The sequence below is a fragment of the Carcharodon carcharias genome, chromosome 8 (assembly GCF_017639515.1).
Source record: "Carcharodon carcharias isolate sCarCar2 chromosome 8, sCarCar2.pri, whole genome shotgun sequence".
Lineage (NCBI taxonomy): Eukaryota > Metazoa > Chordata > Chondrichthyes > Lamniformes > Lamnidae > Carcharodon > Carcharodon carcharias.
Genome location: NC_054474.1, coordinates 165,023,795 through 165,050,802, shown reverse-complemented (window position 1 = coordinate 165,050,802; position 27,008 = coordinate 165,023,795). Strand labels below are relative to the sequence as shown.

General features: G+C 42.4%; 1 protein-coding gene across 3 annotated transcripts in view; it reads left to right on the top strand.

Moving 5' to 3' along the window:
* ralgps1 (Ral GEF with PH domain and SH3 binding motif 1) overlaps positions 1 to 27,008 on the top strand; it is a 758,811-nt gene that overhangs the window by 78,774 nt on the left and 653,029 nt on the right. For all 3 annotated transcript variants that reach the window (XM_041193970.1, XM_041193968.1, XM_041193969.1), the window contains exon 2: positions 23,807 to 23,916. The gene's annotated coding sequence lies outside the window, so the exon portion shown is untranslated. The remainder of the gene's footprint in view (positions 1 to 23,806; positions 23,917 to 27,008) is intronic.

Below are 27,008 nucleotides of genomic sequence, written 5' to 3'. Positions count from 1 at the left end.
CTGGAAAAGAAAATACACCAATGCCTTAGAGAAAAGCAAAGCTGCCTGGCCGAGATTTTGTTCAGTGCGCCAGCAATGGTTCGCAACACGGATTTCTCACTAAATTACATTATTGGATCTGGCTTCTGAAACTTGGTCTAAAAAACTGCAAGTGGAATCTGGAGAGACTGGAGAAAAATCCCTGGGTTTTCTCCCCATGATTTAATTTACTTGCATGGGAATTCACAAAACTGGGAGTGTGCCTGACATTCCAAAGTGTAACAAGTGCTTATCATTAGGGGAAAGTTGTATTTAGTTTGCTCTCGGAATGAATCTATTTGAACGTTGCTGTGGGCAAGACCTTTAAATGTATGAGCAGATCTTAGGTGCAATTGGTACACGGTGCTTAGGTAAACTCTGAAGGAACTTGTATGCATAGGTTGCTTTCAGTGTCTGTGTTTGGTGCAGCTTTCGCTACTCTCTGTGTGAAACAACAAGGGTTCAGTAGTCTTGGCTGTTACTTCAACTCCATACTTGGATAGAAAGAGGCAGAAAATAATTTCTTTGGAATGGACCAAATAAGCGATTAGGATTGGAGATTGCCAGTTGATGTTTTGGCACAATGAAGTACTGTCTGTGCAAAATAAAGGAAACCTAGAGCAAAGGAGAATTGAAGGAAACAGGCGGCAATCGCTAAAGACGTCTGTCATGATGGTCTTATCTAAATGTCTCTTTTAACTTGATCAAATTTTACACCAGTGTATAAAGAATTCTGTTTACGTGCCACAACAAGGAATGAAGTTTTAGTTTTTTTTAATCATTTTTATAGTATTTTAATCTATTAGCCTTTCTTAGCTCTTACATTAAATGCCATCCGTAGACATTGTCTCATCCTTTCTGACATGGCTTCAAATTACCTGGTTATGGTGGTCTTGTCTTGAATAAGCGCTTGTTCCTGGCAAATTCGTTTCGTTTTTATTCCTGTTAAGTTCGCGAGTTGTTGGTGGTTATTGTGTTTTTCTGTACAAATTTTCAGGAAATCAGTTTTTATTTGCTTGCTGTTTTGATTACCCTTGTGAATGTGTTTTAATCTTAAATACAGCTGCACTTTCAAAGTATATGACATTCAATATTAAGACTTCCTTTTGTGAGTTAAAATGAAGTTTGCTAACTATCTTCTAAATGACTGACTTCTAACCATTATTTTAGTAAGATCTGGGTCAGTAATTCTAGCCATGTGATAATCCATTTTCCCCAGAATTGTTGGGGGGGCGGGGGGGGTTTGCAGGGGGGTGGGGGCGCGGCGGTGGTGGTGGTGGTGGTGGTGGCTGTTGATTTTGTATCTATGTAAAAATGAAATGTAATTTTTAATACCATATTCCCACAATGTCCTTTAAGAAGCAGCAGCGGTATGCTGAGTTTTCTGCCCATCATTAACCCAGCATTGCTTAAAGGCTATGATGCTGGCTCTTTTTAAAAATATATATATATGCAGGCTTCTGTCAATATTCCTAAATGTGCTTTGAAACTTCCCATTGTGGAAGTCAGTGGAAAGTGGTAGTTACTACGAGGGACTCGTTCCTGCAGCAACTCAAAGGGCCAAGCAACCGCAGAAATTTTTAAAAATGCACTGAAGTAGTCATTATTTACCGACGCAAAATTGCAAAGCACTGAGCCCAAAGTGATTCCTAATCCTGACCTTGGTCTTATCATTATTCCTGGTGTTGCACCTCTCCCAGCAGTGCTGGATGCCTCTTGAATTCTGGCATTCCTAGTGTACACCAAGCTGACGAAGGTGTAAGATACAGCACTCCATCACTAGCGGCTCATTTTGAAAGTCACCTGCCTAAATTTGTGGGCAGTTCTGGTGTCCGGCAGAAGTGACAGCAGAAGCCCACCATAGATGTGAAAAGCATTAAAGATTTAAAGATTTTCGCCCGGCTAAAATGGTGGTAGATGAATAGAAATCCCCCCTCTTAATCTTCTGACATGGTCATCATTGGGTGCTTCATTTGACACAAATGTGAAAGAAATGCTGATTGTATCAGCTAATCAGAATTGGCCTTTTGAGTCTTTTTAATGGGGTGAGGATTGCCATATCCTGCTTTACTTGTGTGATTCTGGAAGGACGACATATTAGTAAGTACTAAGAGCAAAATGCATCTTTGTGCACAAAGATTGTATTGTTCAAATATCATGATTCATTGGCATCATTCAAAAATGGAAGAGTATCACCAGCTTCCTGTTTCAAACCCAGGCGTGTCCATCTATTTTTCCATGTTACATTACTCTCTGAAGTCAAGGGAAACATTATATTGAGGATAGCATTGAATTTTCTTTAAATATGGTAATATTTTGTTGTTATAAATGGAAATTACATTCCAACACAACTGGATTTCAATAGTTTCTTTGCAGAAATTCTCTTTGTACTTGCCATAAGGTAAGGCTTGTTGGGATTTCATGTAAATAATTTATACAGAAATGAAATGAATGCATCAGCTTTGGCTGTGCACACTCTATGGAATGGGAACTTAAGAACAAAAGAAATAGGAGCGAGAATACGCTATATGACCCCTCGAGGCTCCTCCACCATTCAATAAAATTATGACTGATCTTGGCCTAAATTCCATTTTCCCCACCTGTTCTCCACAACCCTCGAGTTCTCCATACAGTAATTCAAGAATCTGTCTACCCCAACTTTGAATATATTCCATGACTCATCCTCCACAGATCTCTGGCTTAGAGAGTTCCAAAGATTCATGGCCCTTTGAGAGAGGGATTCCCCCTCATCTCTATCTTATATGGGCCAACTCTTATTTTCTAACTATGTCCCCTAGTTTTAGATTCCCTCACGAGAATGTGCTGAATTGGTATGAAGCAATGTAATTAGTTCTGAACATGATTACATTTAAACTTTATGAATGAAATATAGCCATCTGATCACGACCAATGGGTTTCCTGCTAACATGAGTAGTGATCAAATTTTAGATAGGCATTTACTTGTAGTATTTGGCCTTTATAGTGATTGGTTTGGAAATAGGAGAGACATATTTTCTGAAATGTGAATCAGTATGTTGAAACAGCACAACCAGGGAACGCCTGTCTATATTTTTTTAAGAAAACCCATCTCTGCCATTGGTTTGAATGAGTAACTGGGCCTAACAGCATAAAGAAGCTGTATTAACATCAATGTGGATATAATTATCAATTGTGGGGAGGGGAGGGAGTGTTCAGTGACTTTTCTTCCACTCTGCATTAATTTGGCTTAATGCAATGTCTGCCTCACACTGTTAATTGTCATGTCATATTAACAGCAGCACAACACTACTGCCAGTTAATGACAGAAGTGGCACTAAACAGCACTGCACACAGAGGTGCTGACTCTGTTCTTCCCTGAAACTTGAATCACCAGTGCATGTATCGTGTGTGTGTGTGTGTGTGTGTGTGTGTGTGATGTCAGTGTTGTGCTATATTAACTACCAATTCAAATTGAATATAAATATGCAATATATATATACATGTATACGCATATAGTTTGTGATTTAAATGCAGAGTGAAAACCATGTATTTCTCTAAGATGAGCCTTATCTCTCTCTACATTGCTCAAAGTGATCCAATGAGAGGCAGAAACAACGTCACTGGCCAAGCATACTGTCAGCAATTACATTTATTTTTGATTTCTCTGTTGGCTCAGTATACAATGAGTAACTGAGGTTTCCAAACCATAAGTTAATTACAGATTTGTCTGAAATAAGTAATATTAAATAGGGTAATGAGATTCTTCTGTTGGTCTCCGTACACCTGAGTTATCATTGGGAAAATTAACCAGGGATTGAAAATAAAAATAATTTGCTACGTGTAGGGATTTTATTTTATGCTATTTGATGGCTGATTTTTAAAAAATCGTTCTTGGAATGTGAGCATTGCTGGCTGGGCCAGCATTTATTGTCCATCCCTAATTGCTCTTGAGAAGGTGGTGGTGAGCTGCTGCCTCGAACCGCTGCAGTCCATGTGGTGTAGGTACACCCACAGTGCTGTTAGAAAGGGAGTTCTAGCATTTTGGCCCAGTGACAGTGAAGGAAAATTGATATAGTTCCAAGTCAGGATGGTGTGTGGCTTGGAGGGGAACTCGACTGGTGTTGTTCCCATGCATCTGCTGCCCTTGCCCTTCTAGGTGGTAGAGATCGAGAAATTTGGAAGGTGTTGTCGAAGTAGCCTATAGTGCGTCTTGTAGATGTGACATGCTTCTGCCCCTGTGCAATGGTGGAGAGAGTGAATGTTTTAAGCTGGTGGATGGGGTGCCGATCAAGTGGGCTGCTTTGTCTAGGATGATGTAAAACCACTTGAGTGTTGGAGCTACATTCATTGAGGTAAGTGCATTATTCCATCATGCTGCTGACTTGTGCTTTGTAGATGGTAAACAGGTTTTGGAGAGTCAGGAGGTGAGTTACTTGCTGCAGAGTTCCCAGCCACTGATTTGTTCTTGTAGCCATAGTATTTATATGGCTGATCTCGTTCAGTGTCTGGTTAGCAGTGACTCCCAGGGAGTTGATAATGGGGAATTCACTGATGGTAATGCCATTGAACATTGAGGGGAGACAGTTAGATTCTCTCATTGGAAATTGGCACTTTGCGTATTGCATGAATGCTATTTGTCACTCATCAGCACAAGCCTGAATGTTAGTCCAATGATGAACAATGACACAATAAATTAAACTTGCAGGCAACAGAATAGCCATGCATGAAGGAACCGATGAACTTAAAACTGCTGAAAGAAAATGTTTAAAGTGTTTTGCTTTGATGGGTGTGCCAAATGTTTGTACAGTAGAACACAGTGTAATTTTATTACAACTTGCCATGCTGATCTTGGGGAATTTGCGCTTCAGTTCTATTTAATAAGTAGTGAATATTGTCATGAAGACAGGAAGCTATGAGTGAGAGCTACCTACAGTTTCACCAGCTAACCACAGACATATTGAACTGTTAAGAAAACCTTTTTTTTCAAAAAAAAGAAAAACAAGAAAAGACACATCTCAAAATGGCTGCCACAAGTCACCTGATGGCTGATACTGTAAAGGTGACCACTTCTCTGGAAAGTCCATATGAATTGCACTGCAGACTTGTTACATGGAATTTCATAACAGGGGGTGTCGAGGTCCATTTCAAACAGGGACACTCTTAAAAGGAATACATTAAAGATGCAAAGTGCTGGACTTGATCAGGTACTCATCAGACATTCAAAACCCCATGTGGAGGATGAAATAACCCCTGTCTCCTGTTGATTTATATCTTGAAATATGTCAAAGGTTTTGGAGATGAAAAGATGAAAAGATGGGATTACTTGGTCTACAACAATGAATGACAAGGTATGCTAATCGAGTTCCCTCTGCAAATATACCGAGAAGAGTTTTAAAAACCGGTTCTGCCAAGCAGAATCAGAAAAAGCAGGAGTAAAAGAAACTTGACAGTCATCTAAAACACTGCTGGAAAAGAGCAGGAAAGGGTTCTCGCCTTTGCTCTCCACAAGCTTTAAGGCTGTCTTCAACTGAGTGCAGTCCTGAACAAAGTCAACTGCAGAATTCTACAGTAAACCATCTAATTTCAAACAGTCTCAGTCTTCAACAATCTACACCTCAAAGATGAGCAAAGGACTTAACTGTATATTCTTTTAACTTTTATTGGACTTTAACTTTCTTACTCTTGTGTGTGTGTGTGTGTGTGTGTGTGTGTGTGTGGTCGTGTCTATATTTTTCTCAGCTTTAGTAATTAATAAACCTTTTCTTTGACTCAAGAAAACCTGGTTTGATTGGCTCATTATTAATAAATAAATACATTTGGATTGGAAGAGGCATTTATGGGGAAAAATAAATTTTAAAAATCCTTTCGTTGCAACCAACTGAAAGGGCTAAATAGAAGGGGAGCCAACTCACTCCTCCTCACCCAGTTGTAACGATATGAAAATATATTTAGTGATGCAGAGTGGTACAGGGGAATGAAGCTGTAACAACTTCCCCATTGAACGGTAGAATGTGGGCGTGCACTACAATTCCCACAGAACCTTAGCAGTACAGAGTACAGTCGGATTGAAAGCTTTTCCAAAGGGAGGTTCTAGAATAAAAAGCTAGCAGTGGCAACCATGAATCTACTAGATTGTCGAAAAACCCAATTAGTTCACTAATGCCCTTTTTTAGGGAAGGAAATTTGCAGTCCTTACCTGGTGTGGTCCGCATGTGACTCCAACTCTTAAAGCAACATGCCGTTTACTCTTAATTGCCCTCTGAAATTGTCCAGCAAACAACCCAGTTGTGTTCGAGAAAGTGGCTTAGTGGCACCCAGGGCAATAAATTCTAGCCTTACCAACAATCCCCACAAGCCGTGAATGAACTAAGTAAAATGAGATGTAACGCACATCTCTCTGAGCTCCAGATACACTGCAAAAAGCTTAAGAGCTGGAAAGCCAAGACCTTTCTTGGTCTGTTAAATCACTTAATTGCTTTCTGATTGAGGATTCCAGCTAGAGGTCATCAGTCTCAACAGCTTAACAGTAAAGGGACATTTATTTGGATGTAATTTCCTTTAAGGAGTTGTTCGAAAGATTGTTGATTATTATGATTCAGTTCCTTGATTAGATGTTGCTCCTCAGTCAACAGGTTGAGAGATTCTAGCTTTAGTTCTTGAGAGCTGTTTATAGAATGTAACACCTGTCTGTAACATGATAAACAGTAATACTTCTGTGGAAAATAGTGAAAGGATTGGTTCAAGATACAGGGGTTGAAGCTTACTCGCATTGACAGCTGAAGGATATGATGAATTGTTTGAGCTGCAAGGAATGTGTTGGAAACGAGTGAGTTTGTTGACTTATTTCATGGAACAGGAAACATTTTTATTAAGTATGGAGTGTATAGAATGGTGCGAAATTGGATCCAGGAATTTTGCCATTTGTTTTAGCTCATTTCAACAGCTGTTGATGGAGACTGCTTTTTAATATTCATTTCTCGAAGGCACCAGAATTAAGTTACTTTTTAATTGCCATGACACAAGAGCAAATTGATGTTATGATGGTAAATGAGGTTATAGTGCCTCGAATGTAATCTGGCATTCAAGATGTTTAAGGAACCCCTGCTGAAGGTGAAATCAAGATAAGCAAAGGACTGAACTCATTGATGTTGACACTGTGCAATCATAGCGAAATAAATATTTACTGATGAACATCGGAAACACTTTGTTTAATGTTGTTAAATCCCTGGAAATTCCAGGTAGGGATAATAATGTTCCCATGAAATAGAGCAGTTCTGAGCTTTCAGTTTGGATTCTGCCGGCTGTGTTCTTAGTCCAGGTATCCAACAAGCATAAGGACTTTAACTGTAAACATCAGACTTTTGCCTACAGAATTCCAATTTGTTCTCTCTTTGTATCATATTTATTTTTTAAAAAATAAAAGCTTGAAGTAAAGAGTCAGCCTGCTAATTCTGCTCATTCCATTGCCCTCATATAATATAGCTTCCCATAGGTTTGACTTCATGTACTTAACCAACTGAGAGAAGCTTTTGCAAAATTTCTACGTGACTTTTGCACCCCCCCTCCCCCCACCTCCTCACCAAGGCAATCAGATAATATTTCACCAAAATAAAATCTGGCTAGTTGCATTTTTACTACTGATATCCCCACGTAGCCAGAAATGCCAAAATTCTTGTATTCCGTGCGGTTTGATCATCTGTTTACACTTGTCCCCAATCTAACATCAAACTAGGTATTATTCAGCATGTAGTGCAGTAGACTTAGCAACTGGGGCTGAGTTCAGTGGTACAGAGATTAACTTAACAGACAACTGTAATATTTGCTGTTTGATTCATTCCCATGTACAGATAACAAAAATCTCAGACATTGCGTCATGTTTTAATAGACCAGAGACAATCTTTCAGACCTGAAATCAATTGGATTTATATATAATTGTTCCTGTAACTAAGATTACACACAGCAACATACAGGATACATATTTTGGAATTTCAACAATTGAAATTTCAGTGTGATCAACTGTGTTTATTGTTTAGTATAGTGAATTGGTGCATCTTTTAGAAGTACAGTACACAGAATAAAAGAATCACAGAATTGTTCCAGCATGGGAGGAAGTCATTAGGGCTATTGTGTCTGTCCCCGGCTCTCCAAATGAGGAATTCCCTTGGTGCCATTTTCTAGCTTTCCACTTGTAAACCTGCACATTCTTCCTTTTCAGATAACAGTCTAATTCCCTTTTGAATGCTTCGATTGAACTTGCCTCCACCACACTGTCTCAGGCAGTGCATTCCACACCTTAACCGCTTGCTGTGTGAAAGCTTTTTGTTTTTCATAACACTTTTGCTTCCTTCACAAATTACCTTAAATCTGTACCCTCTCATTCTCGGTCCTTTCTTGAACAGGAATAGTTTCTCTCTTTCTCTCTCTCAGCTCTGTCCAGACCCCTCATGATTTTGAATGCCTCAATCAGATCTCCTTTCTGCCTTCTGCACAGAAAACAGCCCTAACTTCTTCAATCCATCTTCATAACTGAAGTTTCTCAGCCCTTGGCATTATTCTCATGAACCTTTTCTGCACTCTCTCCAATGCCTTCATTTCTTTCCTGAAGTGTGACACCCAGAAATGGGCGGAATGCTTCCTTCTAGCTTTCTGGTTAACCTGATATTTACACCTGTGACAAATCAGTAAACCTTCAAACTTCATTGTCTTTCTCTCGTCCCTACACAATTTTGAGGTTTTGAATGTGCCCGGTCCTCTAGTCAGTGAACTCATTCTCAGGGACTTGCGCCTCCTTTCAGTCCAACATACTAATGTGCATCACTTCGTGTAACACACCAGCTCTCCCGAAATCTAAATTGCTGCCTATGTTTTCAAAAACAAAATTGGAGTTTTCCCATAATTTTTCACGACATTTCACAAACCATTTCAAACCACCAGCCTGTCACGTCACCCCGTTCAACCTTGCAAAAATTCTCCTTTTATATCTGATGTCGAGTTAGCCTGCAGAAAGATTTGTGTAGCGATGTCAATGCATTCAACAAGAACATGTCTGCTGCACTCATTGACCTCGCTCTGGTTGCTAATGGATACAAGAGACAAAGATCACATCAAAACATGGCCTTTTGCTACATTTAACAACCGACTCAGATCAGCGTTCAAGGATGAAGAGGATTGCAACCCTTATTAGGTTAACAGAGGTACTCATTAACAGAGATGCCTGCATGCTAACTGAAAGAGAACATGTGGTCAATTTCCCTTTTCACGTGTGTGTGTGTGTGTGTGTGTGTGTGTGAGACACAGAAATTCATTTGAACATTTGTTGCTAGTGTCAGCAACCCAGTCTTCTCTGACCTTGCTTGTTTATAAACTCAGTAACAAACCTGTGCTGTTTATGATACAGACGGACCGGTGCATGTTGAGGCACTTAGCTTGATTTATATTCCAGCCGTGAGGTAGCTTATAAATCACTGAAGGCATAAAAATACTAGCAAACACTTCCAGATGCTGTTTTCCTTTCCTGGATTTTACCTTTTTTTAGGTCCAGCTCTTACACGCAATGTCAGGCAGTTGTGAGATCTGATTTTTTTCCCTAGGAATATTACAATATGTAATGTATCAAAGCACCTTTAAATCAAAGAGAAAGGAACTTCTTGTTCATTGTGGATAGAAAGATGTCTATTTTTGTGTTGCCCAAACTGAGATTAAATAACAAAAAGTGTGGAAGTTTGTATTTAGAATCAGAAAAGTACACTTTCTACTTCAACATCAGAACTAGAGCATGTACTATTTCCATGTTTTCAGGTTAAGTTATACCAGAAATACAACTTGAACAAGCCATTGATCAGGACAATAGTTTTATATGGCGACACAAAATTAGTTTGTTCATGTATTGAAAAATTTGCCAAGAAGGTTGGAACTTCAATTAAACTAAAATCTAATTTGTTTGACATGGGTTAATTCTCAAATGTGCTGCTATTTCCTCTATCTTTTCAAGTTCCTTAATGATATTTGACACATTAGCATTCACGTATATAACAGCTAAATTTCTGGGAGCTAATTCATCCTTGTCAATTACAATTCTGTAGATATCCTGCAGTTTGTATGTTTTTCTCCTGGTAATGTGGCAGCTAGCGTAATGGTGAATTTTTGCCAGCTGACAGAAATGGTTTATTTCCATACTGCTTTCTTCTTCCTTTGTCAAGGAGATGTCTAGGAACTGTGCAATATGTTCAATGATCTTTCTGTGTGCTTTGAGTTCATTATGTATGTATCTAGGCTCTGTTTTAGCAGGTGCCCCAGTTTCACTGCGGTTTCCTCGTAGTTGAGATGTTGATGCTTGATGTTCCTGTGTTGGTTCGCCTTCTTCCTTTTCACTGTCCCGTGGTCTGGATCTCTGTGCTTTAGTACTCTGCGGCTTTAGCCTGGGGTGACACTGATCGCGTTCAGGTGAAATGAGACTGCCCGCGTGCTGACACATATCCTTGCCTCTCATTTCTGATTTGGAGGCTTGCTGCTTGACTCGTTCCTTCTGTTTCTCCCCATCTCTGTTTGCATTGGCTGTCCTGTCAGCCTTTGGTAGACCTATAATGAGTTGCCATTGAGTGTCTCTTTGACTCAGCCACATCTGGTTCATCGCTAAGTCAAACGTGTCATTGTCATAATAGTGATCTTTGACAACGACCTCATCCACCAGAACTGCTCCCAACTCTTGGAGCTTGGCTTCGGTTTGTTCATCCAACCAATAGCTTTGCTTTATTCTGACACTCTGCATATTGTGATTTGGGTAGCTTTGTTTCTCCTGTTTAATACGGGATCAAAATGAATCTGGCTTGGAGACAAGAGTTTATAAAGAGAATCAGTTAATTCTTATAGAAAGCGAAGTAATTACTCTAACCATAACGATAATTATAGTAAAATTACATTTCTTTGCGTTTTGAGTTATGCTTTCTGGTTTCAACCTTCATTTTAGGTCACCGAGATGCATCTTTTAGCTCAGCCATTTCTGTCAGACGATTGCTTAATTAACGGTCTGAAAATTCATCAACATAAGGTAAAGCTGCAGAGGTGGCCTCACTGCTTCTCCAAACCCATTAACCATCCACAGGTGTAGGTAGGCTGAGATCTTCCACTCCCACTTGCGGCAGGGGTCATTGTTGGGGGGGGGGGGGGGGAGCGGAAAATATTGCGAGAGGGCCAAAAATTGGCCTCGTAAAACCAGTTTGTGATTGTGTATTCCAGCCGGTTCCCACCCACGGCACGCTGGGAATGTCGTTTCAATATTTTTTTGCCTGTCATTGTAAGGTGAGCTCACTGGAATCAGCCCCCCACCCCGCCCCCCGCAAGGCAAAGAACGTTTGGGTGATATCCATCCATCCCATCGCGATACCAATCTCATCCGTGTCAATTCCTACATCAGCACCTCTTGGACCTCCACTATCCACGTAAACTGGGCGACCGCTTTGCAGAACACCTGCGGTCTGTCCGCAAGAATGACCCAAACCTCCCTGTCGCTTGCCATTTTAACACTCCACCCTGCTCTCTTGCCCACATGTCTGTCCTTGGCTTGCTGCATTGTTCCAGTGAAGCCCAACGCAAACTGGGGGAACAACACCTCATTTTCCGACTAGGGACTTTACAGCCTTCCGGACTGAATATTGAATTCAACAACTTTAGGTCGTGAGCTCCCTCCCCCATCCCCACCCCCTTTCTGTTTCCCCCTTCCCTTTTTTTTTCTTCCAATAAATTATAAAGATTTTCCTTTTCCCACCTATTTCCATTATAAAAAAAAAACCCCACTAGAGCTATACCTTGAGTGCCCTACCATCCATTCTTAATTAGCACATTCGTTTAGATAATATCACCAACTTTAACTTTAACACCTATGTGTTCTATTGTAATATTGTCGTTGACATTTTTTGATGATCTGCTTCTATCACTGCTTGTTTGTCCCTACAACCACACCACCCCCCCCACCTCTCTGTCTCTCTATCTCTCCGCCCCCCGACACACACACCTTAAACCAGCTTATATTTCAACTCTTTCTTGGACTCGAACTCAAGTTCTGTCGAAGGGTCATGAGGACTCGAAACGTCAACTCTTTTCTTCTCCGCCGATGCTGCCAGACCTGCTGAGTTTTTCCAGGTAATTCTGTTTTTGTTTCAAACACTTACCTGTCAGACATTAAAATGCCTCCTCTTTAACACAGGCTTTGTGCCCTCATGGTCAGCCCTGGGCCTTGCCAAATCCAAAACACACACACACACACGCACACACACCATGAAGCCCTCAAGGGCACGTGTCATTGCTAATAAAGAGCACACTACAGCTTTCGTACATCCTCACTCCTATCCCATTGCTCCCCCATCGCCAACATTCTCTAAAGCAACCATGCACTTCCAGAACATGCTCAAAACCTCTATTGCCCACCAGAAGACACATTGGGAATTAGTATCAGTGGCCTCGGTGAGTGGTCAGGTGAGGGGACACATGGTGCTGCATCCCTACTTTGTGATGAGAGGCTTGCCCCCACAATAGACACACAAATACCCAGTGAGAGATGCTCACAGGACAATAATGTGGCTGAGGGGGGCCATGCATCATCACCTTGAGGTGGCAAGGTGCCCCACTTACTGGTGATGTACATTCAGGGCATCGAGAAAGCAGTTGGCTGACAGCAGCACACACAAGCTCTGGGCCTGGGAACCCTGCAGGGAGACGATATACGAGCCTTCTCCATGCATAAACACCAGTCCTTGGACACTACACCTATGCCTTTCAAGGATGCAGGTGCAAGGCGAACACTTCTGCCTCAATCTTACACAGTCAAGAATAAGCATAGCACAACCCTGCAAAGCAGGTGAACGAGGTTTGTTTCCCTTAACATTAAGGTCGAGATATCACTAATGTCGAGAGTCAAGTGCAAAAGGGACACACCCTGTGATGATGTGGAAGCACACTACATGGATGATAGACCCATGACAGCTACATCTGTGATAAGTGAGGGCAGGGACCATGGTAACACACCTGATTGACAGCAACACAGCTAATCATAACAAAGAGGCCTACACAAGAGGAGATGTGAAATGGGTGCGATTCGATTTACGTTTGTGTACATTCTATATATTTAATGAACACCCCATTCCACCATTGTGCTCCTAAATCTTTTTACCTTTCCTAACCTGATTGTTACACCTCGGTGTTTCCCCCAACATCCACAGTGGGGGTGGAGGCAGCCTGCTGACTGCTGCACCCTGTTGTCTGTGATAGCTTAGGGTGGGCATGCTCTGGGGGGCCCCGGCCTGCTTTGGGTGTCCTGTGGAGCAGATTCACCCCCCTCGACCTGTGGAGCTGGAGGTATTGGGGGGGGGTCACAGGAAGAGGGGATTTGGATCGGCCGGAGAATCCAGGAGTCACCTGGCTGGATGCCCACGGAGTGTGCAGCTGCTGGTTCTCCTCCCTATGGGTGCCCGAAGGCCCCTGGCTGATTCCTTGAGGAGCAGCAGCAGCTGGAGTGAGATCCAGGTGCCCTGCACCCCCTTTCAAGTAGCCACTGTTCATTGCCACCAATGGCTACAGTGATGGAGTGCTGCTCCTGCAGCAGTGCAGGACCAATGTCCTGGGCCAAGGTCTCTGTGGCAGCCGCCTACCTGCCAGTGTTGACCTTGGTGCATTGGCATGCTGGCGCTATTACCTCAAACTGAATGTGGACGGATTCGTCCACCGTATGTTGAACTCTGAGGAATGCAGCTGATGTCCCTTCCTGATATTCCCATGATTTGTCACTGCAGCACCAGCACTGACTTAAGACCGAACCCAGAGGCTTGTCATCTGACTCAGACTCAGCAGAACCGTGGCCTCCAGTAGTCCTCCTAGTGCTGGTGACCTCTGTCCCTGCCTCCTCCTCCTCCTCTGGACCAGACCGTGTGCTGTGCTCACCAGAATCGTGAGGCCAAGGCTGCTCTCGAGCTAAGTCCCACCAAGGTATGAGCTTCTGTGCTGGTGGAGAGTGTTGGTGAGCACTGTGATGGATCTCCTATGGTGCTGTCCTCTGATTCCTCATTCGAGGTATCCTCGAGGCTGGAGATGAGGATTGCGGGTGCTATTGGACAGTTTCCAGAGGTGCCTATGAGAGAGGGGGCGATGATTAGTGCTGGCCGGTAACTCTAAAACAGGACAAAGCACTCACAGTATGGTTATCTGAGGGATAAGCTGATGCAGAATCCTCACTTGGGTGTGCGCCACCAGCCTCACCACCGGCGCAGACATAGTCGATGTCCTCTGTGGCCGACTCGATTCTTGAACTCTGAGAACCTTGATATCGGGCACTCCACCCCCGTCTGGGACCCCTCCCTTTTAATTGTGCGTGAGCTGGTCCTGCCTATACAGGCAGAGTGTGTGCCAGGGCAGATGACTGGCATGTAGGGGCGGTGAGTGGAGCCTCACACAAGATGAGGCTGCAAACTCCACAGGAGGTGAGGCCAGATGGAGATGTGGGCGTGTGTGAGGGAGAGTGAGTGGTGATGTCCCTTTAGCTGGCAGTGTGTGAGATGCCAGTGAATGTGTGATGGACTTCAGTGTGAGTTGAGTGATGAGATGATTGACTTACCCTGGCACGGATGAGATCATTCATCCTCTTCCTGCACTGAGGGGGGTGGGGGTGGTGACTGACCTCTTCTGATGAGCGTTGGCACTGATTACCGCTGCCAGTGCCTCCCAAGCCAGATCGGTGAGCTTGCTGGACCTCCTGCAGCCAGACTAGGGGTGTAGGACGTCATTGGCAGGCCTGGACTGCATCCAGCAAGCGCTCCAGTGAGGCGTTGCTGAACTTGAGGGCTCTCATCATTTTGCACTGCAGGGCCATTGCCTTCATTGGTGCAGCCCTGAGACGCTGACATTGGGAAGGCTGCGCCCAGCTGTACTTTTACATATGGTGCCCGGACTGAGGAAGCGGTGAGCTGGTAGCGGGGCGAGCCAATCAGAGGCCGCCTGTCAGCGATCCGGCGTGTTTCCCGTGTGCAAGTAATGAACAAGCAGACCTTTGCGGCTGCAAGTAGAACACCATTCTTCACGCCTGCTCCCACATTTGGTGCAATGTTTGGGGAGGGGGCGGGGGGGAAAATGAGGCAACATTTGCGAATGGACCTAAGCAAAGAAGAGAGAAAGTAGAACTGAAATGAAGTCAGAAATAGAGAGGAATTACTCAAAGGATTCACATAATATGAGGGGAGGTCTTTCACTCTTTATCGGAATGTGGGGCAACACTGGCTAAGCCAGCATTTGTTGCCCATTGCTAATTGCCTTTGGTGTGCAACCTGAGACAAGTAAAAAAGGAGAATGTGTGTTGTCTCGACCATATCTGGACAATTCATTCTTTTAAAGTATTTCTGGAGTGAGGCTAATGAATGGGAAAATTATAAGGTGCCCCATCATTAGTACTGTTAGCTCAAGTTTGCTGTTCACACAGGGAAATGGATAAGGGAAAAAGATTACTTCCATTGGTGGTGCTGCTTACAAAGTGAACGTCACTGCAAGCAAAAATAGCTCACCTACCAGATATTAACACTGGGTAAATACAACCATTGACCCAATCAAGGTAAAGAGGCCTGTGTTGAAAATGAGGGGCAATGCAGGCAAACAGCAGTACATTTTCTGATAAGCACATATTGCCGCCTTTAATCTTTTGTATCTGGCTGCCAGCATAATAACTCGATTGTTATGCAAAGAGTGGTTAACATGTCCCAGAGAACAGAAGATTATGACCACATATGCGGCAGTGGTCCAAGACCAGAGGCAGCATTACAGATATTACAGTCTGTACCCGGTGTGAGGAATCGGCCACCGAGATAGGCAGGGAGGAGCAGGACTGTGCCTGTGCTAAAGGCGACATAGGACTCTCCCAGGAAGCCAGTAAGGATGCCTCGATTCCTAGCTGATATTGTTCTTTGTCTGTGGTTATGTTGTTATTGGCTGATAACTGTGCGCGATGATCTTGTGTTAATATTAAGAAAATGCATATTCATGTCCATGTGTCCTGCTTTTTCAGTACATTTAATTTTCTGATTTTTAATTTGTTTCAAAAAATTCACCCTTTTGAGCGTACGGTTATCCCGCACTGTAATTGTGGCAGGAAGTGATCAGATTTCCCAAATTGAGTTTCTGGATGACTTGGATCGTGTATCATAAATGCTGAAAAACAATGGAGTTTTGCTTTTTGTAAAATCCAACCTGAGTTTGCCAAGGCTGAAGCATATAACATAGTCATGTGTATAGTTTAGTATCAAATATAAGGAAATTGCGCTGCCCTTAATGTTGCACAGAGGTTGCAAGCCCCTGAGTGTGGGCAGAATCTTTGCCCTGTCCATGCCTGTGTGTAATTGAACGTGATTACATCTGAGATCCAATCAAACAAATGCGGTAACCTTAAGTATAGCCGCTGAACGCTCAGCGAGGAGCTATGTTGATGACATTTAATATTGGACAGGAGCCCAATATGGGCTTCGTTTTCATGTGCTTTGACTACGAATGAGTGCATGTCAGGCAGTTAGGCAGCAGGAGCTGAAATAGCAATCGAGATCCTAAATGTGTCATGAATAGAGTTGGTTATCTGTTTTTCTGTTGGGGTGGCCTACGCATCCTGTGAGTGTCAAACTTAGCCGAGTGGTAGCCCTTGCAGGTCTGAGTCAGACCATTGTGGCTCCAAGCCTTCCAGCTGGTCCTGCAACATTGATCCCTCTGCCAACAACACTGATACAGATTATTTATCTTATTGCGGTGTGTGGGACCTTGCTACACGCAAATTAGATGCTGGTTTGCCTACAAGAATAACTCGTTGGCCGTGAAAGTACTTGGGAGGTCCTGTGGACATGAAAGACGCTTCTTTAAAAATGCAAGTTCTTATTTGTGAAGGGTTGTTACTTAATCAGATATTTGTCCAAAGATCACTGAAAATATCTCGAATCTGTTGAAAATTGTTCAGTGGGAAGGTTGATAGGCTGCAGCAGGAGCAGAGAGTGTGAGTTGAGCGTTTGTGTCTGTAATTCACACACAATCCCGGGGCAATGATGTGTGTGGAGGGTGGGGAGGACGCTTGTTGTGCGCATAGTGGGTGTTTGTTCCTGCCAATTCATTTGGAGAATGAAGGCTTCTGGGTTGGGGGGTGGGGGAGAATCTTGACACACACTCTGACCTGGAATACCAGAAGAGGCACGAATGTAAGGTGCTTAAAATTAGTATCAAAAACAAAGATAGCTTGAAAAACTCAGCAGGTCTGACAGCATCTGCAGAGAGGGACACAGTTAACGTTTCGAGTCCGTATGACTCTTCATCAGACCTAAGGAATATAGAAATAAGGTGAAATATAAGCTGGTTGAAGTGGGGGGGGGGTGGGACAGGTAGAGCTGGAGAGAGGGCCAGTGATAGATGGAGGCAAAGAAGAGATTGCCAAAGATATCAAAGACAAAAGGGCAAAAGAGATAAAAACAAAAAAACTGCGGAGGCTAGAAATCCAAAACAAAAACAGAATTACCTGGAAAAACTCAGCAGGTCTGGCAGCATCAGCGGAGAAGAAAAGAGTTGACGTTTCGAGTCCTCGTGACCCTTCAGTTCTGTTGAAGGGTCATGAGGACTCGAAACGTCAACTCTTTTCTTCTCCGCCGATGCTGCCAGACCTGCTGAGTTTTTCCAGGTAATTCTGGGCAAAAGAGATGTTGAAGGTGGTGATATTATCTAAGGAATGTGCTAATGATGACATTAAGGGTAGAAAGCAGGACGAGCAAGGTACAGATAGCCCTAGTGGGGGTGGGGTGGGGGGAAGGGATCGAAATAGGCTAAAAGGTAGAGAGAAAACAATGGATGGAAATACATTTAAAAATAATGGAAATAGGTGGGAAAAGAAAAATATGTTTTAAAATAAAATTATAAGTTATTGGAAAAAGGGGGGATCAGAAAGGGGGTGGAGATGGAGAAGAGATTTCATGATCTAAAATTGTTGAACTCAATGTTAAGTCCGGAAGGCTGTAAAGTGCCTATCGGAAGATGAGGTGCTGTACCTCCAGTTTGCGTTGAGTTTCACTGGAACAATGCAGCAGGCCAAGGACGGACATGTGGGCATGAGAGCAGGGTGGAGTGTTAAAATGGCAAGCGACAGGGAGGTCTGGGTCATGCTTGTGGACAGACTGAAGGTGTTCTGCAAAGCGGTCACCCAGTCTGCGTTTGGTCTCTCCAATGTAGAGGAAACCGCATTGGAAGCAGCGAATGCAGTAGACTAAATTGAGGGAAGTGCAAGTGAAATGCTGCTTCACTTGAAAGGAGTGTTTGGGCCCTTCGACGGTGAGGAGAGGGGAAGTAAAGAGGCAGGTGTTGCACCTTCTGCGGTTGCATGGGAAGGTGCCGTGGGAGTGGGGTTGAGGTGTAGGGGGTGATGGAGGAGTGGACCAGGGTGTCCCAGAGGGAACGATCCCTGCGGAATACTGCCGGGGGGGGTAAAGGGAAGATGTGTTTGGTGGTGGCATCATGCTGGAGTTGGCGGAAATGGCGGAGGATGATCCTTTGAATGCGGAGGCTGGTGGGGTGATAAGTGAGGATAAGGAGGAACCTATGGTGCTTCTGGGAGGGAGAGGAAGGTGTGAATGTGGATGCGCGGGAGATGGGCCGGACGCGGTTGAGGGCCGTGTCACCCACCATAGGTGGAAAACCTCGGTTAAGGAAGAAGGAAGACATGTCAGAGGAACTGCTTTGGAAAGTGGCATCATTAGAACAGATGCGACGGAGGTGAAGGAACTGAGAGAATGGAATGGAGTCCTTACAGGAAGCGGGGTTTGAGGAGCTGTAGTCGAGGTAGCTGTGGGAGTCGGTAGGCTTGTAATGGATATTGGTGGACAGTCTATCACCAGAAATTGAGACAGATATTGCCTCGAGTACTGGGAAAAGATTTATACTAATTAACTTTACACTGAAAATCAATCTTTGGCAAAAATGCTTCTTTACTTTGAAAGAAGATAGCTATCTTTACTTTTTGAGGATAATTGCCTAACACTTAATGTCAAGCTTGTGCTTTCACCATGTTGCCGGGCTCTTTAGAATTCTAATTGAGTAATGCAATCTGAAGGGAGAGAAAGTGTGATACAAAATCAGAAAATGCAGCAGGAAGATTATAAAATGACACAAAGCAAGTGAGGAAGGAGCAGAAAGATAAATATGATTAACTTTCGATCAGTCAGTACCTTCCAACAAGCTAAAAGCTCTTCCGAGGACCTGCTGTTCTCTCGTTAAGGGGTAATGATAACGATGTTGATGTATAATTGTGGTTCAAAGCTCAGCCATGTTTTTGACACCAGGCGGGGGTCTCAAGATGATGAGATTTGAAAGTGAACCCAAGGCTTGTTGGACTTTAATTTAAAATTTTTGTGGAGTAACCTAATTTACTCAGCTTCCGATTACAACGACAATCGTTCTTGCAGTAGCCAGAACCCGAATGCTGGTCATATAGAGTTACATATTCAAAATGCTTAAAATCCGTGTTCATAGAAAATCAGGGCTTTACAGAATTATGATAGTGAATTGTAACATCAGTAGGTTTGCCAACAACCTACACAACCCATCGTTGCTGAAAATTTTCTTGTACCTAAGCAACGGATCAAGTGAAATGAAAATTGCTTTTGTTCATGACACCTGCGATTTCCGTATCCATGGTGATCATCTTGAGATGGTCACATATTAATATGATTAGAAAGTGATCAATTAATGCACAACACAATCGAGGTGACATCTGCATCACTGAAGTGATGGAAACAATGCACTTGAGCTTAAAAACAAAAAATGTAACTATCGCATTACCTGTCAACTGAAAAAGTGCAGATGTTCAGAATAGACTTGCCTTGAGCACCTACAAATTAAGATAACTGCCTTTTGGGAGTTTGCAGTGAAGTTGAGGTATTCCTGTAACCAGGGTTTTCTTTGATTTATTTGTTACTTGGTTTCATGTCATGGGCCAAATACAGGACATTTCCTACAGTTTGGCGTCTTGCTTTTCTGTACATTAGGTTTGTCCACCAAAACACCTCCGGCCTCTCAGATGGTCGCTTGTAGCTTTCTTCCGCTTGTCAACAAGCACTAGCAAAGGTTTGTTTCCTCGATTTTGATAACAAATGCTGCTGCTTAGCAACTATGTTGGGTAGGGTAACCCAGTGTGTTTATAGTTACAGGAACCTATTGTTGTGGCTTGGCTTATTAGAGTTGTGGCATTGCTGGTTAAAGGCTGTTATTTTCACTTACTTGCCCGGACGTGAATGCTGTTCCTTTTTATAAAGCACAGGCCTGCTCATTCTGGGTATTTTGAAGCCTTGCAATTTGGCCACATTTGCATTCCTGTAAGTGTAAGATGAGAGGGCGTTTGTTACTGAGGACATGTATGAAAGTGTGTGGTAACATTTCCAGTGCTCGGACTAAGCCATGTAATAAACAAGGATACAAGCCAGGAAGCTTGTCAAGTTGAGTTATTTCAGGATGCATCCCATTAGTCAGAAGTGTCACAGCCTCAGGAGTTAGAGGATGTGCCCGGCATGGGCTTGTTTTCCATAACCTAACCCTGCTCCAACATCTGTTTTGTTTACAGCCACTCTTCAAAGATCGCTGATTTTATTTTGCTGATTGATATTACATTTTCATGTCCTTAGATAAGCGTTAACATCTGCCTCTTTTAATTAAGGATGGAGAGACTTTGTTCTGTTCCTAGTAAAGTAGATGTGTACTAGTTGCTGGCTTGCTCTGGTTAATGGTGGGATCTGGTGTAGGTAATTGAAACACAAGGTCATCCGTCTAAGTACCGTTAATGTTCATCGTCCGCCTAACAGTCTCACTGAGTCCCCCTTCACCCATCATAACTGCATGGAGGTATTGTGAGAGATTAGATGCTTGAATTCTCCTTCTGAAGTTACAGGTCTATCATTATATTTGTCTATTGGTGAATGTTTTGAGCACATGCTGTTGGAATGACCTCTATCCTGCGAAAGTACCTTTTGATTTCCTCCTGGTTTGATTTTATTTCATAGGAAGTAGAATGAATGAAGCATGTTTGCACAAACGGAACAAATAGGCATAGAAGTGACAAAAGCAGGGGGAAAGGAGGCAGCAAAAAAAAAACAAGGAATCCAAGTACTACATCTTGCAATGGCAACAAGCAGATATGAAGGGAAGCCATAAAGATGAAGCGAATGGAGAAAATCAGACATGCACATGGTCTCGGAAAGACAAAGTAAAGCCTGTAATTCGAATTCTTGCATTTTATATCTAAATATCATAGAGTTCAGAAATTATTGCAAAGCAGGGAGGCAAAGGGGGCTTCGAGTTGCTGACTCATCGGAGCAGTTATTGATGATCTGTCAGATGTGCTGGTTCCCTGAAATACACGGTCTTCATTAATCTGTTGTACAAGTGTAGTCTGTAGGAACAGGTTTTCAATCACTTTGGCAAGTTGCTTTGGTTGAAATCAGCGTCATGGTGGACAGTGACAGACAGACAACAGGGCAGCAGCAGTCAAAGCAATTTAACCCAGAGGGATTTTGAACCATGTAACTCTGATCCACAATAACGTTTGGATTTGATTAGTTCCAACTAAATAGGATATCCTGTACATTTCAGTAAAGTGTGTGTGTTCTCTTTGATCTACAATGCATCAGTTCTGGTCACTACATTTAGAATACTCGTGTTTCTCTCTCTTGCTTTCATCCTACCTTGGACTGTGGGTATTTGTAACCTACCTATTGGAGCTGGAGGAAGTCATTTGTTCACCATGCAAACTCCTTCCTGCATCAAGGTGTTACAAATCTCTGTTTTTAGAAAACATTTCTAAATGTTTTCTAAAGGGGTAAACTCCAATATAGTCTGAACAGGAGGAACAAACCTCAATAAACTGAATCGCAGCAACTTTGTCAGCTCCCGTGAGTTTGCGACAGTGATGTCTCACTCTGGATATTTGCAAAATAAGAGGGAGAGAATCAAAGTTACCTGCACCCACTGATGTTGCTACCCCACCACCAATTTTCCTCCTCGTTTAATGTCTTTAATCCCAGAAAGGGTAGAATAGAGTCCATGATGAAGGCAGCTTTATAGATTGAGAGCAACCAAGCATGACATTTGATGACGTATTTTGAGGACTCAGGGTGTCAGACTTCCTGCCTTAATCAGAAACCCAGAAATAAGAGGTTGCCATTTTCATCCTCCTGGCAAGGATTGAAGAATTAACCTTGTAACAAGGTTTTGAACCACATTTTAATAAGTTGCAAAATTAGATTAGGTTTCATTAAGTGACTTGGTATAAAGAGCATAACATTTGATGCTATTTTCTCAAGTGCACGGATACTTGTGAGGAGCTCAACTAGCATTGCCAACTAATGGAATTGAAACATTACACTTGCATTTTAATTCTGTAGGTCGTTGAGTGAACTTTACTTCAAAAATAATATTTTTCTTTTAAAATTGAGTCTTTTATGGAAATGGAATCTCCTATTGCCAGGTCTATGTTGAATGGTGTCGGATCACTTTGTGTTTTGAAACAAATGCAATGAGATGAGCATAAGAAATAGGAGCAGGATTCAACCATATGGCCCCTCGAGTTTGCTCCACCATTCAATACAATCATGGCTGATCATCTGCCTCAACTCCATTTTCCCACTCCTCCTCATCCCTTGATTCCAAAAAGCTTTTTATCTCAACTCTAAAGATGCTCAACATCGGAGTGTCCACAACCTTCTGGGATGGACAATTCCAAAGATTCAGAACCCGTTGAGTGAGGAAAGCTTGCCTCACCTCAGTCTTAAATCATCAGCTGCTGATCCTGAGGCTGTGAGATGATGAGGAACTGTCGCAGTCTAATCAAACGCTCCCACCATATTCTAGATTACCCAGCCAGGGGAATAGACCTCTCGGTGTCCATCCTGTCAAGTCCCTCCAGAAGCTTGCATTTTTCAATGAGATCATCTCTTATTCTTCCAAACTGCAGAGTATATAGATCCAATTTACTCAGCCTCTCATAGGATAACCCTCTCATCCCAGGCACCAGCTGAGTGAATCTGTGCTGTACCGCCTCCAATGCAAGCATATCCTTCCTTAGATATGGAGACCAAAACTGTACCAGTTGTGGTCTCATCAAAGCCCTAGCCTGGACCTTTAAACAATACGACAATACCTCTTGAGTTGTCATTTCCACTGAACAGATTTTCAAAATGGTCAAAACAGTTGGTTGGAAAGGAATTAATTGTGTTGTACACAAGTAATAAAAAAAAAAGCATAAAATGATTTTGCTGCTAGCCGTTTTTGGTCATAAAGCTGTTCACCATTCTTCTAATGAATGCAATTGATCTCTTATTATGGAATAATTTTTTTTTAAAAAGGCCATTCAACCTGATAAAAACCACCTTGTTTTCACGTGTCAAAACTATGAACCTGCCATCTCACCATAAGACCTCAATCCCATTGTCAGCAAAACTGTAATGGCTAATTTTAAGAAGTGATCAGTTATTTGTAGCAAAGGTCGTGATTTCCACTGATTCTCGGCATCTGCGCAGCAACTCTACAGTTTAAAGCAGTGTTGATGATGGCGAGATGCAGACCCCAGATTACAGTGAATGGAATTTTTGAGAGACTATTGTGATGTCATCATTGCAGAATAATGCTACCATTTGATTCGGGGAGAATATTTCATCATTTCAAAGCAGATTGTAAATGAAATGAGAGTATTTATGTAACTGAGATTGAAATATGGATTCATTGAGGTATATCAGAAAAATGTGTGACATTCAATGCTGTTCTGTTTCAGAACTGTGAGCTTACTGCGTTTGACCAGGCCCTGGCAGAGACAGTTCCTCATCACCTCTCAGTTTGTCTCAATCATACAGATGTAAAAGCAAAACTGAAAGAGGAATATGGGTAAGTACAGAAGTATCTATTCTAAGCTAGACTGTTAAATAAATTGACGGGACTAAAATTGTCCAGCAAACACATGAAGTATTTTTTATTAATCTGTTCTTGTTTTAAAATGATTATGACCCTCCATGTAAACAATGCTCTATTACGGGCTCAAGTTAGTCTTTCTCTAATATTCCCATAGTATCTATGTGCATTTGGCATTTCCCGATCCTTCCAGATTTGTTGTCTGCTTTTCTCCCCACACCTAGATTTTTCCCAAATAATGCTAACTCGCAGCCAGCTGCAAAAAATCCCTGGTCTTGAATGACAAGTCTATCCCATCCAGTGTGACTGGTCAGTCATTGAAACTGCTTTGCAATCCAGGCACTGGGATTTTCAGTCTACCACAGAAGGTTGACTTGGTTTTGAACTGTCGTCATTGCCGGGTGTGCCAATACAGAGCCACTCCCATCACCCCTGCACTTGGCCTGGGCACTTGACAGTAGCTGGCACCAGCGTAATTATATTCAATCATAAGTTGTGGCTTCAAGAGGAGAGAGTATGAAAGGAAAGAACATTTGGGAGGAATTATGTAGAGATGATACCCCTATGATCTAGTTAAAAACATGGAGCAGCAGAACTCTTTCCGCATAACAGCAACATCCCTATTGCTCCTGTTTCAAAATATACTAGTTAATGTTTTCCATCGTGGACTTTTTAATTCCACTTTTTTAAACTTGAGGGAAAATATGATATAAATAATACTTAGTCCCACTGAAAATCAAGCATTTCCATAGCATCTCCATCCCCATCTCAGCACCACCCAAAGATGGCCTGCAGTCCTCCATGGGCAATACTGCTTCCTCCTGTCCCAAAGGCACAAGAACCGTTCATCCCCCATTAAGTATCACATTTGTTCAGGCTGTACCTATCGCTACAACCTCCAATACGTTTTGTAGCAAATATTTTTCCTCCTCCTTTTTGAAAGATTTAATTGACACAACATTGACTCAACAGCTTTGTGGGCCTGTTTAGTCACCAGTCTAAGAGATTAGGACACTAGTTCTAAATAGAACAAACAGACTCAACAGTTATGTCTTGTGAATTTTAAATAGCTAGCTCTATCCTATGTTTCTTTGCTTCCAGCCCTACAGCTCTCAGATATCTACACTCATTCTGGCCTCTTGCGCATCCCTCATTTTAATTATTGGTGGCTGTGCCTTCACTTGTCAAAGTTCTAAACTCCAGAATTCCCTTCCTAAACCTCTCTGCCACTCTACCTCTCTCTCCTCCTTTAAGACCCTCCTTTAAAACCTACCTTCTTGACCAGTTGGACTTTAGGTCACCTGTCCGAACACCTCCACATGTGACTCGGTGTCAAACATTGTTTGATAATGTTTCAACTTGGAATGATTTTTATCACATTAAATATTCTATAATTAAAAATGCATGTTATTGTTGTGAATATCTACTAGTATCTTTGGCCTATGCCTCTTTAGCATTAGTTTATGACAACTTGAATAATTATTTTGGGTGCTTTAAAGTAGCTTAAGGTTCACAGTGACCCATGGGTATAACTGCAACCAATCTGGCTGTCATCCAGATGGTGACAGTGTGGTAACGTCAGTGGATCAGTCACCTAGAGCTCTAGGCTACTGCGCTGGGGATATGGGTTCGAATCCCACTGCAGCTGGTGGAATTTAAACTTGATTTAACCTGGAACATAAAGCCAGTCTCAGTAATGGTGACCATGAAACTATCATTGATTGTTGTGAAAACCCATTTGGTTCGCCAATGTTCTTTAAAGGAGGAAATCCATCATCCTTACCTGGTCTGGCCTACATGTGACTCCAGACTCACAGCAATGTGGTTGACTCTTAAATGCCCTCTGAAATGGCCTAGCAAGGCACTCAGTTCAAGGGCTATTAGGGATGGGCAACAAATGCTGGCTTTGCCAGTGAGGCCCACATCCCATGAAAGGATTTTTAAAAAAGTTCGGTCTTCTAACAGCCACCTGAAGGTAACACCAACTAAATCAGTTTAGCCGCTGATGTGCTTGACTCTGGTTTTGTTGTGTGGTGCAGTGAAATCAAGGAGGAATTTGAGGGACTCATACAAACGAACAATACGAAAAAATGTGGAGTTATATGATCAATCTGAGATGATATTTTCTTTTTAAATAATGTCTTTCCAATGGTCTCGCTTCTTCACTTTTGCTGGAATATGGGTCCACAGGCAAGAGGCGCCCATGGATATCTCACCCGCATGGTCAGTACTAATGTGTTAATTTTGAATGAGTGCCAGCATCCATTCAGTTGCTGCATTACGGGCACAATACGCTGGTAATATATCAGCGAGATAATGTTCATCAATGGACATTTCAGGTTTTATGGCTTCTACATTGGATATATTTTCATAGTTATATTTATAACATGCTTAGGAAGTGGTTACTAGATATTTTTAAATCTTCTAATACGTTAGCCTTTTTAGATGAGACATCACTGTAATTAGAGTCTTTTGACAGGCGCACTAGATAATGGGAGATAAACCTATCTTAGCAAGCAGACAGCGTCCAGTAACATCAGCAGAACGAAAATGATTAACTGTCGAAATAGTTGGGAGAGCTGGGCAGCCTTAGAGCTAGACATTGGAAGAAAGGAAAATGGCTAAAGAAATGTGATTTACATCAGAATTGTTTCCTTGGATGTACACAACTTTCTTGTTGAGCTATTCAACGCGTGAAAAGACATTCAGGAAAGCAACTGTGATAACCCTTCCACAGCCCTCAGTGGGATCAGCAAACTCTGTACAGAGCAGGAATTGAACTTGGAATTAGTTTGTATCATGACGGGGGCCCAGCTATTCACCGAATACCATGTATACTTGTGTAAAAGTCCATCTCGTGTACATGATTTTGGGCCTTAAACTGTTATTTTTCATGTACCTCATGTAAATTCAACACCTTTTTCAGGGATCAAAGCCCCAAAAAACAATTCAGAACCAAAATGCAATCCTGGCGATGTTAATGATTCAATTGTAAAGGTGTAAATACCAATGAAAATGAGTACTGATAAATGAATAAATGTTAGATAATTAATATGGATGAAATGTGT